This window comes from Lycorma delicatula, chromosome 3 (assembly GCF_047948215.1).
Source record: "Lycorma delicatula isolate Av1 chromosome 3, ASM4794821v1, whole genome shotgun sequence".
Classification (NCBI taxonomy): Eukaryota; Metazoa; Arthropoda; class Insecta; order Hemiptera; family Fulgoridae; genus Lycorma; species Lycorma delicatula.
This window is the reverse complement of record NC_134457.1, coordinates 155,986,229-155,998,835: the sequence shown is the minus strand read 5'-3', so window position 1 is coordinate 155,998,835 and position 12,607 is coordinate 155,986,229.

The following is a 12,607-nucleotide window of genomic DNA, read 5'->3' as shown; positions in this document are numbered from 1 at the left end:
TTTTCTAAAAGCGTTTTACTGATTTTCATCACTCGATATTTATTCCATAAACTATCAAAGTCATTTTTAATATCTTGACATAAACTTGAAGCAACAGAGAAAGATAAAGAATTGATCTTGGACAACTGAAAATTTGAATGACCTATTATGATATCTATGGAATAATCCCTAAGAAAATAAATAATTTTTAGCAGATAATGTTTAGAAGAAATAATGCTTAATTTTTAAAATATTTTAATTATAATTTATAAATGCCATATGTGATACCCAATTTAAAACTGAATATATATTTATACTATAAACTGTTATATTTCTACAACATAAATTATAAATACATTATAATAATAATAATAGTAATAGATTAATATGAACATTTCTTCATCTTGTAAGAATTTTCCATTGTTTTCTTTTGTAAATTCTGAATTAATGATTTATTATTTTTGTGTACAAATGTATTAAAATTTAAGCGTTAATAAAATTGTATTAAGTAATAATTTTTTCTTTCTCTAAAAAATTCTTTTATGAAATTCAAAAAAATTCAATTTTCATTGACTGAGTAGAACTTGACATTACTTAAAATGGTTGCAACAATTTTCAACTAATTTTGGGGTGTTTGCTTAAGCCTAGCTATTATGATTAAAACTCACGGCATTGGTCTAGTGGTGAACGCGTCTTCCCAATTCAGCTGATTTGGAAATCAAGAGTTTCAGCGTTCAAGTCTTAGTAAAGTCAGTTATATTTATATGGATTTGAATACTAAATCATGGATACCGGTGTTCTTTGGTGGTTGGGTTTCAATTCACCACACATCTCAGGAATGGTCGAAGTGAGACTGTACAAGACTACACTTCATTTACACTCATACATATCATCCTCTGAAATAATACCTGAATGGTAATTCCAGACGGCTAAACAGGAAAAAGAAAAGAAAAAGAAGAGGTATTATGATTAAAATATGTACATACAGTAATCTTTAAATATTTTATGGGATCAATGAAGCTGCTTCAACTGATTAAGCCACACCCTTAGATTGTAATTTGATCTTTAGATTAAATAAAAATTTATCTTCTGATAAGTAATATCTTTATCTTAAAAAATAAGTCCAAATTACAAGATAAAGGACACAGATTGCCTACAGATCCTTTGCTTCTTTTTAATAAATACATTTTTAAAAATGAACTATCGAAAAAAAAGTATTTAAAAAGACTAATTATTACTAATAAATGCCAACATGCTTTTACAAAATTGTTTAACTTTAGTAATTTATTAGAATCTGTTTATTAAATGCCCTTTGCCTACTGGTATTTATCATATTTCACACCCTCCAATTTGCAGGATGCTCTTCTTGTTTATAATTGATCTTCCTCAATATGTCAGACCATTTGTTGTTACTCTCTTCAAAGATTGTACCACTATATTAACAAAATTTGAAGATCCTTCAATAAGAATTCAGAAAGTCATTCACTAAGTGGATTCTTACTAGATAGCTTTGAATATGAATAAAATTATTGTAGTGTAATCTTCTCAGGTAATTACACCCACCATCTTAGTAGTGATACTAATCAGATGAATAGTTCCAATTATTAATAATAATAGAAATACTTATTGTTCATAATGAAACATTTTTGGGTGTCTTATTAGATGATAAATTTGCTATGGGGTAACTAAATTGATTTTATTTACAACAAGATCAAATCATACTGTTTTACATTTGAAGTATCTTAATCAAATACTAATGTTTGTAATCATAATTAAATATTAATTAAGTATACTCCTGTCTAAAATATAATATTCCATTTTGGAACTACCTAAAGAAATGACACACATGTTTTCAGAAAAAATGGGTTGGCAGATCTATGTTTTGATCTATAAATTGTATAGCCCAATACTTCGTAAATTAAAAATGTTAAAAATTCATTATGTATGTCCAGAATTCACAAATTTCCTAATATTACCAAAAAAAATAATAATATATTACCACAAGAAATAATCATTTGCATTAAACCTCACAAAAGAATTAATTTTACATTGTATAACATGATACTTTGGCCAACAAAAAAAATCCTTATTTTGCTTCTGTTTTCACATTTAATAAATTGTCTAATGATCTTCCAGCCAATTTATTTAAAATTTAAAAGAGATTCTTTTACAAAAGATTATGTATAAGTTATTAATAAATTTAAACTTGTTGTTTTATTTACCTTTGCTAACTTAATAAAAACTTGAATTATATGACTTACAACAAAAATGGCAAATTACTTTCAGGAACAAATCTTATTCTTAGACCATCCCATCTTTCTTTTAAGTTTACAGAAATTGTGTTCACAGAACTTGAAGCTGCAAACTCAGCAAAAGATCTCTTATCAAATATTTGAGTAGTAAGAGTTTTCTGTGTACTTAAGAAGCTAATTTTTCATAGTGGCTTTATTTACTGAATTCAAATTCCATTTTCGAAGGTAGGGTATCTTCCATTTCTATTCTTGCTTATATATTGGCATGCAATCCCTCCTTGTTCAAAAAACTCCTCAACAGTATTCCCTTTTGAACAACTATGGAAATCACAGTATAGTATAACATGCTTAGAAAAATTAATTGTCATGGGGGTCAAATAATATCCCATGTCCCTCAGTTTTGTTTTATATCAAGCAGCATTGCAGTTTGAACATTGTTGTCTGTTTAGATAAATAATCCATTTACAGGAGCCACTCACTAATTGTGATGGTTTTTTTTGGGTTTGGGGCCAAAAACGCCTGAGCGTTATCATCGCCCGGAATTTTATTAATAAAAGGGTAAAATAACTCAAAATAATAAAACTCTTCTAGATAAAAATATATATGATAATATAGAATTTTTTGCAGTAACCTGGTACTATGCAAAAACAGAAACATCCGGTCTAAAATTTTGTTATTATTGCACAAGATATCACGGATGTTTCTAGGTAGATTAAACTTACGACGCAACGCCACATAACATATGCAGTCCACGAGAATGTGGTCACAGTGCATGCGGCAGTTGCATTGTGTGCATAGGGATGAGATTCCTCCTGACATTAGGTACTCTTGTGTGATCCTCGTATGTCCTGTCCATATTGCGATGGTAAAAACAAACTAATCTTCATAAATCACCATTAGCATGTTTTGCATTAAGGTATAACAACTTTATTTTATTCTGTAATAATACACTTTTTAAACCAAGCCCATTTAGATGCCAAGGCTACTAAAGAAATGCAGACTGTAACCTACTCTAAAGTTAAAATAAATGAGCTCTCACAAACTACCATATTGTCCCTTCTGCAAAAAGACAGGATATTCAGTCATGGGTTAGCCAATAAGAGTGGTAGTGATAAACAAACTACTTCCTCCTTAGCTTAAACAGAGACCAGAACACTGTATCGGTACATCCAAAGATAAATTCCACCCAATTATAGCAGGCTTCTCTCATATGCCTGGATCCTTCTTTCCAGAAACATAAGTTATACATGAGAGTTCTGTTTGTAGATGGATTGGACTACGATGGTACATTCCCACTGACCTGCATCCAGACTGGTTAATGAACCAGAGCTTCATTAGATGGCTTGAGGTATGCAGATTCAGACATGGAGACAGATTTACTCAGAAATACAAGTACTTAAATATCTATTCAAATATTTTACAATTAATGCCAGTTTTTATTTTTTCCATAAAAATCGTATTTATTAATCAATTCATATAGTTGATTACTTTATACGTTAGTTAAATTACAGCCTCTCTTTTTTATCCATTAATTTTTTATTACATGATGCTCTGATTATTAGGTTTTCCCTTCCTTTAACTCAATTCCTTTGTCTTCTATGGAGTAGCACACTTACCATTCCTGATGTGAGCTAAGTAATGTATAATTATGTTCTGTTCTGATTAAAGTATTTATTTAATTATTTAATACACAAGGTATATATTTGCAACATAAAAATCAAACTTTTATATTCTTCATAGGCTGTTCTGTATGCTTATTTGAATCCCATAACATGATAAATAACCAAGTACACCACCTTGTCTTAGCGTGCCTCAACCACAAAATTTTTCAATCTCTCCAACTGAAATCACTCTCCACACATCATTACAATGCTTTTACTGTTATCCATTCGTATAATTCTATTCTATAATTTCTGGAGGCACTCCTTCATTCTTAATGCTATTTATAGTTTCCTTCTAGAGTAGTTATCTGAGGCTTCTTAATGTTTGTAAAGAATATAATCTGGTTTTGCCTATCTATTAACAATTCTAATTCATTTATCACTTGTTAATCAAATTATCTGTCACACAGTTGATCAAATCAACTATGTACCTTCCCTTCCAGAACCTTTAGGCTCTGGGTTAATTAGAGAAGTAGTATGTCCTCCAATTGGTATTTCATTCTTTCATAAAGAAGTGCTTAGGGTGTAGGGGTGCCTCTGCCTCGTAACTCCTCTGTAATTTTCAGATTTTTCATTGCCTTTTCTGTGAACAGGGTTAAATATCTTTTAATGATTATTCTGAAACTTGGTTCTTTTTCGACATAACTTTTATATGACCTGACTATCAATACACAATCCTGCTTTATTATCTAAACACTTACTTCGTCACTAACTCACCAAATTTTTCATATACTCATTCTCTTTATTGCCAACTTCATTTCTCTCATGGAAGTATCCTCACTCTCCAATCTATAATCAGTATAATGTTCTTCTTTGTGTAATAGCCAGTCAGTCTTCCCTACCACATTTAATAGTTTCTGTAAGCATTCTATCTTTGTTTTACATCTTCTTTAATCACCAATTCTTCAATCTTATTCTTTATAGTTTAATTGTATTCTTTTTATCTCAACACTCCAATTATTTCTTTACTGGAATCATTCTCAAGATCCATGGAACTATTCCAGCATTTGCTTTTTTTCTTTTCTAACCACTTTTATACTTCTTTGCTCCTAAATATATTTCTTTTTGCATTACTGCAGTGTGCTACTCACTTCTTCCACCTCTTCTCCATCATTACTTCTTTATCTCTTTCCTTACCTTTCTTTTTGCTACTAAATCTTCCACAAGTCTGTGTTGGTGTGTGTGTGTACGTGCGCGCACACACACCAACACAATCACACACATTGCTAAAGTGAGAGTGGTAGAGTACGACGGAACGGTCGAAAAGACTAATAGAGAAATAATGCGTGAGAGAGTCACTATTTCTATCGAAACAATCACACACACACACCAACACACAACACTAAAGTGAGAGTAGTAGAGTACGACGGAACGGTCGAAAAGACTACTAGAGAGATAATGTGTGAGAGAGTCACTATCTCTATCGAAAAAAATCACACACACACGCTCGCGCTCGCACACACACCAACACAATCACACACATTGCTAAAAGGAGAGTGGTAGAGTACGACGGAACGGACGAAAAGACTAATAGAGAGATAATGCGTGAGAGAGACACTAATTCTATCGAAAAAAATCTCACACACGCGGGCGCGCGCACACACCAACACACACATTGCTAAAGTGAGAGTGGTAGAGTACGACGGAACGGTCGAAAAGACTAATAGAGAGATAATGTGTGAGAGAGAGTCACTATTTCTATCAAATAAAGCACACACACGCAGGCGCGCGCACACACGAACACGCAACACACACATTGCTAAAGTGAGAGTGGTAGAGTACGACGGAATGGTCGAAAAGTCTAATAGAGAGATAATGTGTGAGAGAGTCACTGTTTCTATCGAAAAAAATCACACACACGCGCGCGCGCGGGCAGTTACACCAACACAATCACACACATTGCTGAAGTGAGAGTGGTAGAGTACGACGGAACGGACGAAAAGACTAATAGAGAGATAATGTGAGAGAGTCACTATTTCTATCGAAAAAAATCACACACACGCGGGCGCGCGCACACACATTGCTAAAGTGAGAGTGGTAGAGTACAACGGAACGGTCGAAAAGACTAATAGAGAGATAATGTGTGAGTCACTATTTCTATCGAAAAAAAACCACACACACAATGCTAAAGTGAGAGTGGTAGAGTATGACGGAACGGTCGAAAAGACTAATAGAGAGATAATGTGTGAAAGAGAGTTACTATTTCTATCGAAAAAATCACACACACACGCGCGCATTCACACACCAACACAAACACACACATTGCTAAAGTGAGCGGTAGAGTACGACGGAACGGACGAAAAGACTAATAGAGTGATAATGTGTGAGAGAGAATCACTATTTCTATTTATCATCGAAATAACTCCTTTATATATATATATATATATATATATAATGTTTACTGTTTTGTAAAGTAAATCTTTTCTAGTCGCATATCTCTCTGTACTAATATTTAGTATACATAATCACACTTTATCCACCAAAGTACAGAAATTAAAAAGTAAATAAGACTACAATTACGTTATTTTTTCTTTACTTTACAATAGCACTTATCGTGGATACCCACATCTTTAGTTGTAGTTTTCGTTTTTTAATATTTATATCTATCTACATATTAAACTCGAAGATATTCATAATATATATTATCTTTGGTATGCTTGCTGTAACATATATATTAGAACATTTAACTCATTAAAGTACATCCCAATTTTTCCGTTCACTAACAGGGCTAGAATGAGTGTTTTCTCTTCTTCTGAATGACCATGCCATTTTATTAACTGACTTCCATTAATTCTTAAGTCCCAACATTGTTTAGTTGTGAGACAAAGCACAAGTAGATTATCTATCTTTTTTTGAATTGACAAAATTGGAAAATTATGAAAGTTCCCTCCCCATACAAGAAACAAAAAGAGAAAATAAGCTTCCAGTATGTGTCTGGCCTATTGTTTTGTAATTTAAATACTACATATATCATTATGCAAAATTTTGGGATGTATATACTTCAGCAAAAAACAAGCGGGTGTACTTTCAATTCTACAAAAAAACAAAATACATTGCTTACAACATAAAAAATATTTACTGTTTATCATGTTACTGTTACTTTCCTTTTAATTAATTTATCGCAATATTTGTAATCCAAAAACACCAAAAAGATTTGAGCAAAAAACAACAGTAAGCACCTGCTGTCTGATGGAGGCCGAATGAGAATCCATGGATCGTCTGCAATAATCTTCAACCTACGGGTCATGTATCTATAAATACTCCAGTAAAATATACGTTTTGCCCTACATTAATTAATTGCATAATACAAACCGAATATAGATAATCAATTTTTCCTGTAATATTGCTCTGGCACTCCATTATTTAATACAAACTGTACATTAAGTATACTGTAATTAATCCATTCACTCATTTTGACAGAATTGTACGTCTTCAGAATCAAGCTTTTATTGAAATTGAAAACAATGTATCGTGAGTGATTCTAATAAAACATCATCATCTAGCACTGCTAGACTTACATAATGTGATCGTTTGGTATAGAATTTTATGCTATCAATGATAAGTTTACATATCATGTTATCTTATAAATCAGATGGTATAATAATGACTAAATTAAAATATACAAGCTATTCCGGTTTTTTATCATTAATTTTGTATGTTGTGAAGCTGCTCTGGAAAATGTTTTTTAACATTTCCTGTTGGTACTGGTAAATATTGAAACAATTCCTGTTTTATTTGAAAAGTAGCACAACTATGTCGCAAAACCTAAATATTGTAAATAGATATCAACCTTAATAAAACAGTTATTTATAGATTCATTATTATTTACTTATTTATGAAAGTGCACTCTCCACTTTCATCTTATTTTTTGCTTGTTACTTATGGATGAAGTTTAAATGTAAATTGATAGTAAGATTACTATGGTGCATATGACAAGAAAAAAATTGTTGCACACTCAACTTTTTTCAGACCCTCCAAAATGGATAGTCTCTTTAAGAAAATTTTATGAAAATATAATATTCCTGTTCATAAGTAAAGTGCATGAAAGGAGGGAAAGCAAAACATGATGAAGGTCAATGAATGGGTAGACAAAATTTATTGTTATTTTAAACCTGTATATGTTCACTGATCAGCCTGAGACAGTACAAGGCTACACTTCAGTTACACTCATACATATCATTCTCATTCATCCTTTGAAGTAATACCTGACGATAATTCCTGGATGCTAAACTAAGGAAAAAGTTCAGTGCCATTGGTCTCCTACAGACACATCCCAGTTATAATAAAGATCTTCATTAAGTTTAGATGTTCAGAGATATTCATTATCATATATGTACCATTAGTCTACTACAGTCACATCCCAATCAATTAGTAAAATGTGTCCAGTTTAATAGTTTTATCTAATTTTGTAAGTAGCATAATGTTTTTTTATCAGTGGCCATTTTTGTTTTCAGTAATATAATTCGAGAAAGATTGTTCCATTTTCAATGTTGTACCAGTGTTAAATCAACATATTAGGAATGAAAAAATAATCTTTCTTCACAAAAGTGAAAGAGCTTGCTACTAAGCCAAATGGTTATATAGAAAAAATACTAAGAAGGAGGTGAAACAGGTTGAGAAACGTTTGTATGCCTTCGTGCGGCATTGTTGAAGAAAAGATCCGTTGAGAAAAACACAACTGAGATAGCTGTGCAGACCGATTCTCAGGAAGAGCGTGAGGGGCTGTGCAAAAAATGTTAAAAAGAGAGTTAGTGAGGAAGAGTTGACTGAATTGTTGCTCCGGAGGTGGCCTATAAGTATGCGGTAGATTGTAAAGATTCATGTTTGGTTATCGAGGATGTAGATCCATCCGGTGGTGGTTATTGACTTTGCGTACCTAAGGACGCCGTTTGCAAAAAGTAAAACTTAAGACAATAAAAAATTATAATAGGACAATTGGTGGCTCTTAAATTACAGTTTACACAAATCAGCGAGTCCCTGCACAAATCATCCGGGTGCAAGGGATTTCCACACGTGCAAATCTGTTTCCTCCAACATCTCGCGGCAGTGTCTCCGAATTTTTGACATCTGAAACACCGCAGTGGTGTTGGGATGAACGGACGCACATCAAGTCTATGAAATCCTGCCTTTATTTTCTCCGGACATTTAGGTCTTTTTTCCCCCGTCGCCACCGGTGAAGCAGCCGCAACAGGATCGTCCTTGGGTACGTCGATTTTTATTTACACACACAAATTAAATCTTTGTTTTATATCTTTTTTAAATTTGCTTTAAGAAAACCCTCTAAAGAAAAAAAAATTATTTTAAATTCAATTCTATTATTTTGTAATTATATATTTAATTTTACTCTTATTATTTAAGCAATTTTTTCACGAGTTATGTAGAACAAATTTCGCTTGACGGTCAATGAGACTGTATTGCTGCGCGCCTTAATGCGCCATCTCCACTCTTACCGACCGAACCAGTAGTTTTTTTACACTTTAAATATTAATTTAATTATTCTACCAATTTGTGACATCACAACTCAGCAGAGCTCTTCACCCTCAGTGCCGGATAGCTCGGAGTAAATACCAGAGGGCAAATCACAGTAATGATATGACTGGTAAATATTTCAAAGGTAAGGTACAAAGATGCAGGAACTTACATAATGGTTATTATTTCGTCCAAGAGTGCTGGCAGGTGTTGTGAGGACAGACGTTTCGGGAAAAGGTTATCAAATCGTCTCCAAACGTCTCGTTCGTAGGCTGCCGACTTTTACGGAACGTCAGCTAGGGCGTGACGTTCCGTAAAAGTCTTTACGCAGTATGCTCACATCAGTACTATTGATTTATTTTGATAGAATCCAATTTATGTTATAATTGCATAAATTTTCAGAATTATTAAAAAATGTTTTTCTTTTTTAATTCTTTATAATAGGTAGGCAAAGACAGCAAATAAATATATGATACAGAAGTAGCAATCTATTAAATAGAAAGAAAACTTTATATCCATATAAAACAGTATATATCATTTAACATTAAAACATGTGTGTTGTGAAAGCAAAAAAAGACTAACGGAGCAAGTAAGAAGTGAGAACATCTATGCAAAGAGCTTAGTGTGTTTAAAATATACACAAGTATATATGTATGGGTATGAAATAACAATATGAGGTGCTGCTGACAACTCCTGACATGGGTTATAGAGATCATGCTGATGTTTATTCCATCTATATTTATGAAGCAGTACCTGCTATTGTTATTTAGCATTTGAGCAGACACTTATACATTTGTAGAATGGAGAATACCAATGTCAAGTAATAGTTCTTTATTTCCCCCAACTGGAACACCTCAGTATTTTAAACATGCCCGATTCCAAATAAAATTTAATCATAGTTGTCTTGGTCAATTTTATCTCTAAATAGTCCACACTTATATACAAATAGTTTTCTTTTGTAGAATAAAAAGATTCTTATCACTTGCAAAGTAACATACAGAAGCTATTTACTTTCCATCCAAATATCCTCACTGCAGTGAGGAATATCTGCAGGCATTCAAGCATTGCTTGAATGGAGGATAACAATTTAGAAATAGCTCCTAATAAATCCTGGTGCCTGGTCCTCTCGGGTAGAAGACCATTAAGAAGTGTGAATCTAAATATCAGAGGACAAAGAATTGATGAAGTAAAAGAAACAAAATACTTGGGGGTACTTCTGGACAAAAGTTTAAGGTTCAGCAAGCATATTGATATGATTTGTGGGAGAGTTACTCCTGCTGTAAAGGGATTAAGAGGATTATTTCAAAACCACGGCACACCTAAAATGGTTATTCGAATAACCGCGGCTATCACTTCGGCGGTACTGTATGCAGCTCCCATATGGGGGGCGGCAATGAACATACAGCGAAATAAAAAGAAGTTGAGAAGTGTCCATAGACTGGCATTGCTGCGTGTAGCTGCTAGTTACTGTACGGTATCGTATTACGCGCTGTGCGTACTGACCGGGGTCCTACCCATAGACCTTCAGATAAAAGCCAGAACCCTCAGACACAGCGGTATGTCGAAAGAAGAGATGGAAGGGATTATAGAACAAGAATGGCAAGAAGAGTGGGCAGGGTCCAGAGTGGGAGAATGGACCAGACGCCTAATCCCTAATATTAAAACCTGGAATAACAATAGACTCGGAGATGTCAATTTTTACATGACACAATTACTGTCGGGGCACGGCTCTTTCAGTCAGTATCTGTATAGGATCGGGAAGAGAGCCACCCCGCAGTGCATCTATTGTCCAGAGAACGACGATGCCGAACATACATTGTTCATATGTCCAAGTTAACAGAGGTCAAATAGTAATTAATGGTCTTACACCAGAAAATCTCATAAACTGGTTGGGGTACAACAATGAGAACTGGGAATGGTTCCGCAGGTTCGCCGGGGAGGTCCTGCGGGCCAAAGAGGATGAAGATAGAAGAATGGGAGTATAAACAGTAGGGTAGGGCGGACAGTCACTCCATGGAGGGCCTGTACGCCTTGGTGTGCGGGTACTTGAGAAGGGGGTGAACTCCAGGGGAGTTTGAGTTTGGGTTAAAATAAAAGACCAAGTCCCGGTCGGCGGGGTCGTCCCTGCGGGAGCCTAGGCTCTTTGTGGGGTCGGCGCTGTCGATTAGAGGCCAAAGTCGTAAAGACCGAGTCCCGGTTCCCTGCTGAGGCGCTGGGGGACGGCATAGCCGGACCTTGGCTCTAAAGCGGGGGATTAGAGGCAGGCAATGTAAAACAAAAGATTCAAGACCGGGGAGGCCAACCTGCCGTGCCGGACGTATAGCCGGCGGGTGGGGGACGCCTCCTTTGAGAGTAAAAGGACACTCTCCCCGACTGAGTATACTTAATTGGATATCCGGTCGGGGAGAGTAGAAAATAAAAAAAAAAAAAAATTCAAGCATTGCTAATCAACTTTGATTAGCACATCAACAAGTCTTCTTAAAAAAATGTAAATAGTTAAAATTAACTATATACTAATTAAAAATTAAACAGTTTATTCTTACTTATTTGACATAGTATAACTTAAATTGATTAATGTTTAGTTGCATTATATTTGTATTAATAAATGTGCTGTTTATTAAATATGTGTTACATTTTTGACAAACATTTTTTATTACGCATGTATTTTTGATATTGCTGGGTTTAAGTTGCTTAGATTACTTTTAAAAATAGCATTAATAAAATTAAATATTACAATTTTACAATGTTTAATATCTGTAACAGACGTTTGAGCATTTTAATTTTAACAATGTAAAAGCTCATCTTGCATACTTTAGTGTTATTGGCTCATACAGATGATTTATAAATCTGACAACTTCTTTCCTAGCATTTTATTGTAATCACTACTTAGCTGTTATTACTACTACAACTAAAAATAATTCTTTCAATTGCAATGGCTGGAATTCCTTTTTTTCTACATATTATTTTTTCAAGTTTCTCTTTTTTTACGTTTGCATCTATTATTCCAATCATTTTTGTTTATTAATCTTTTTTGCCAATTCACTGTTTAAAATCAGTTATAAATGGATGTTTAAATCAGTTATAATAAATGAATGTTTAAACTAGGATATGCAAATGAGTAAAGTATTATTATTTTATTCAATTATAATGCATCATGTAATTGGATTTTTAATATGCTATCTTAAAGTAATACTTTTTTTTCAGTCATTTCACAATACCTACAATAGAAGAATTAATATACAACAG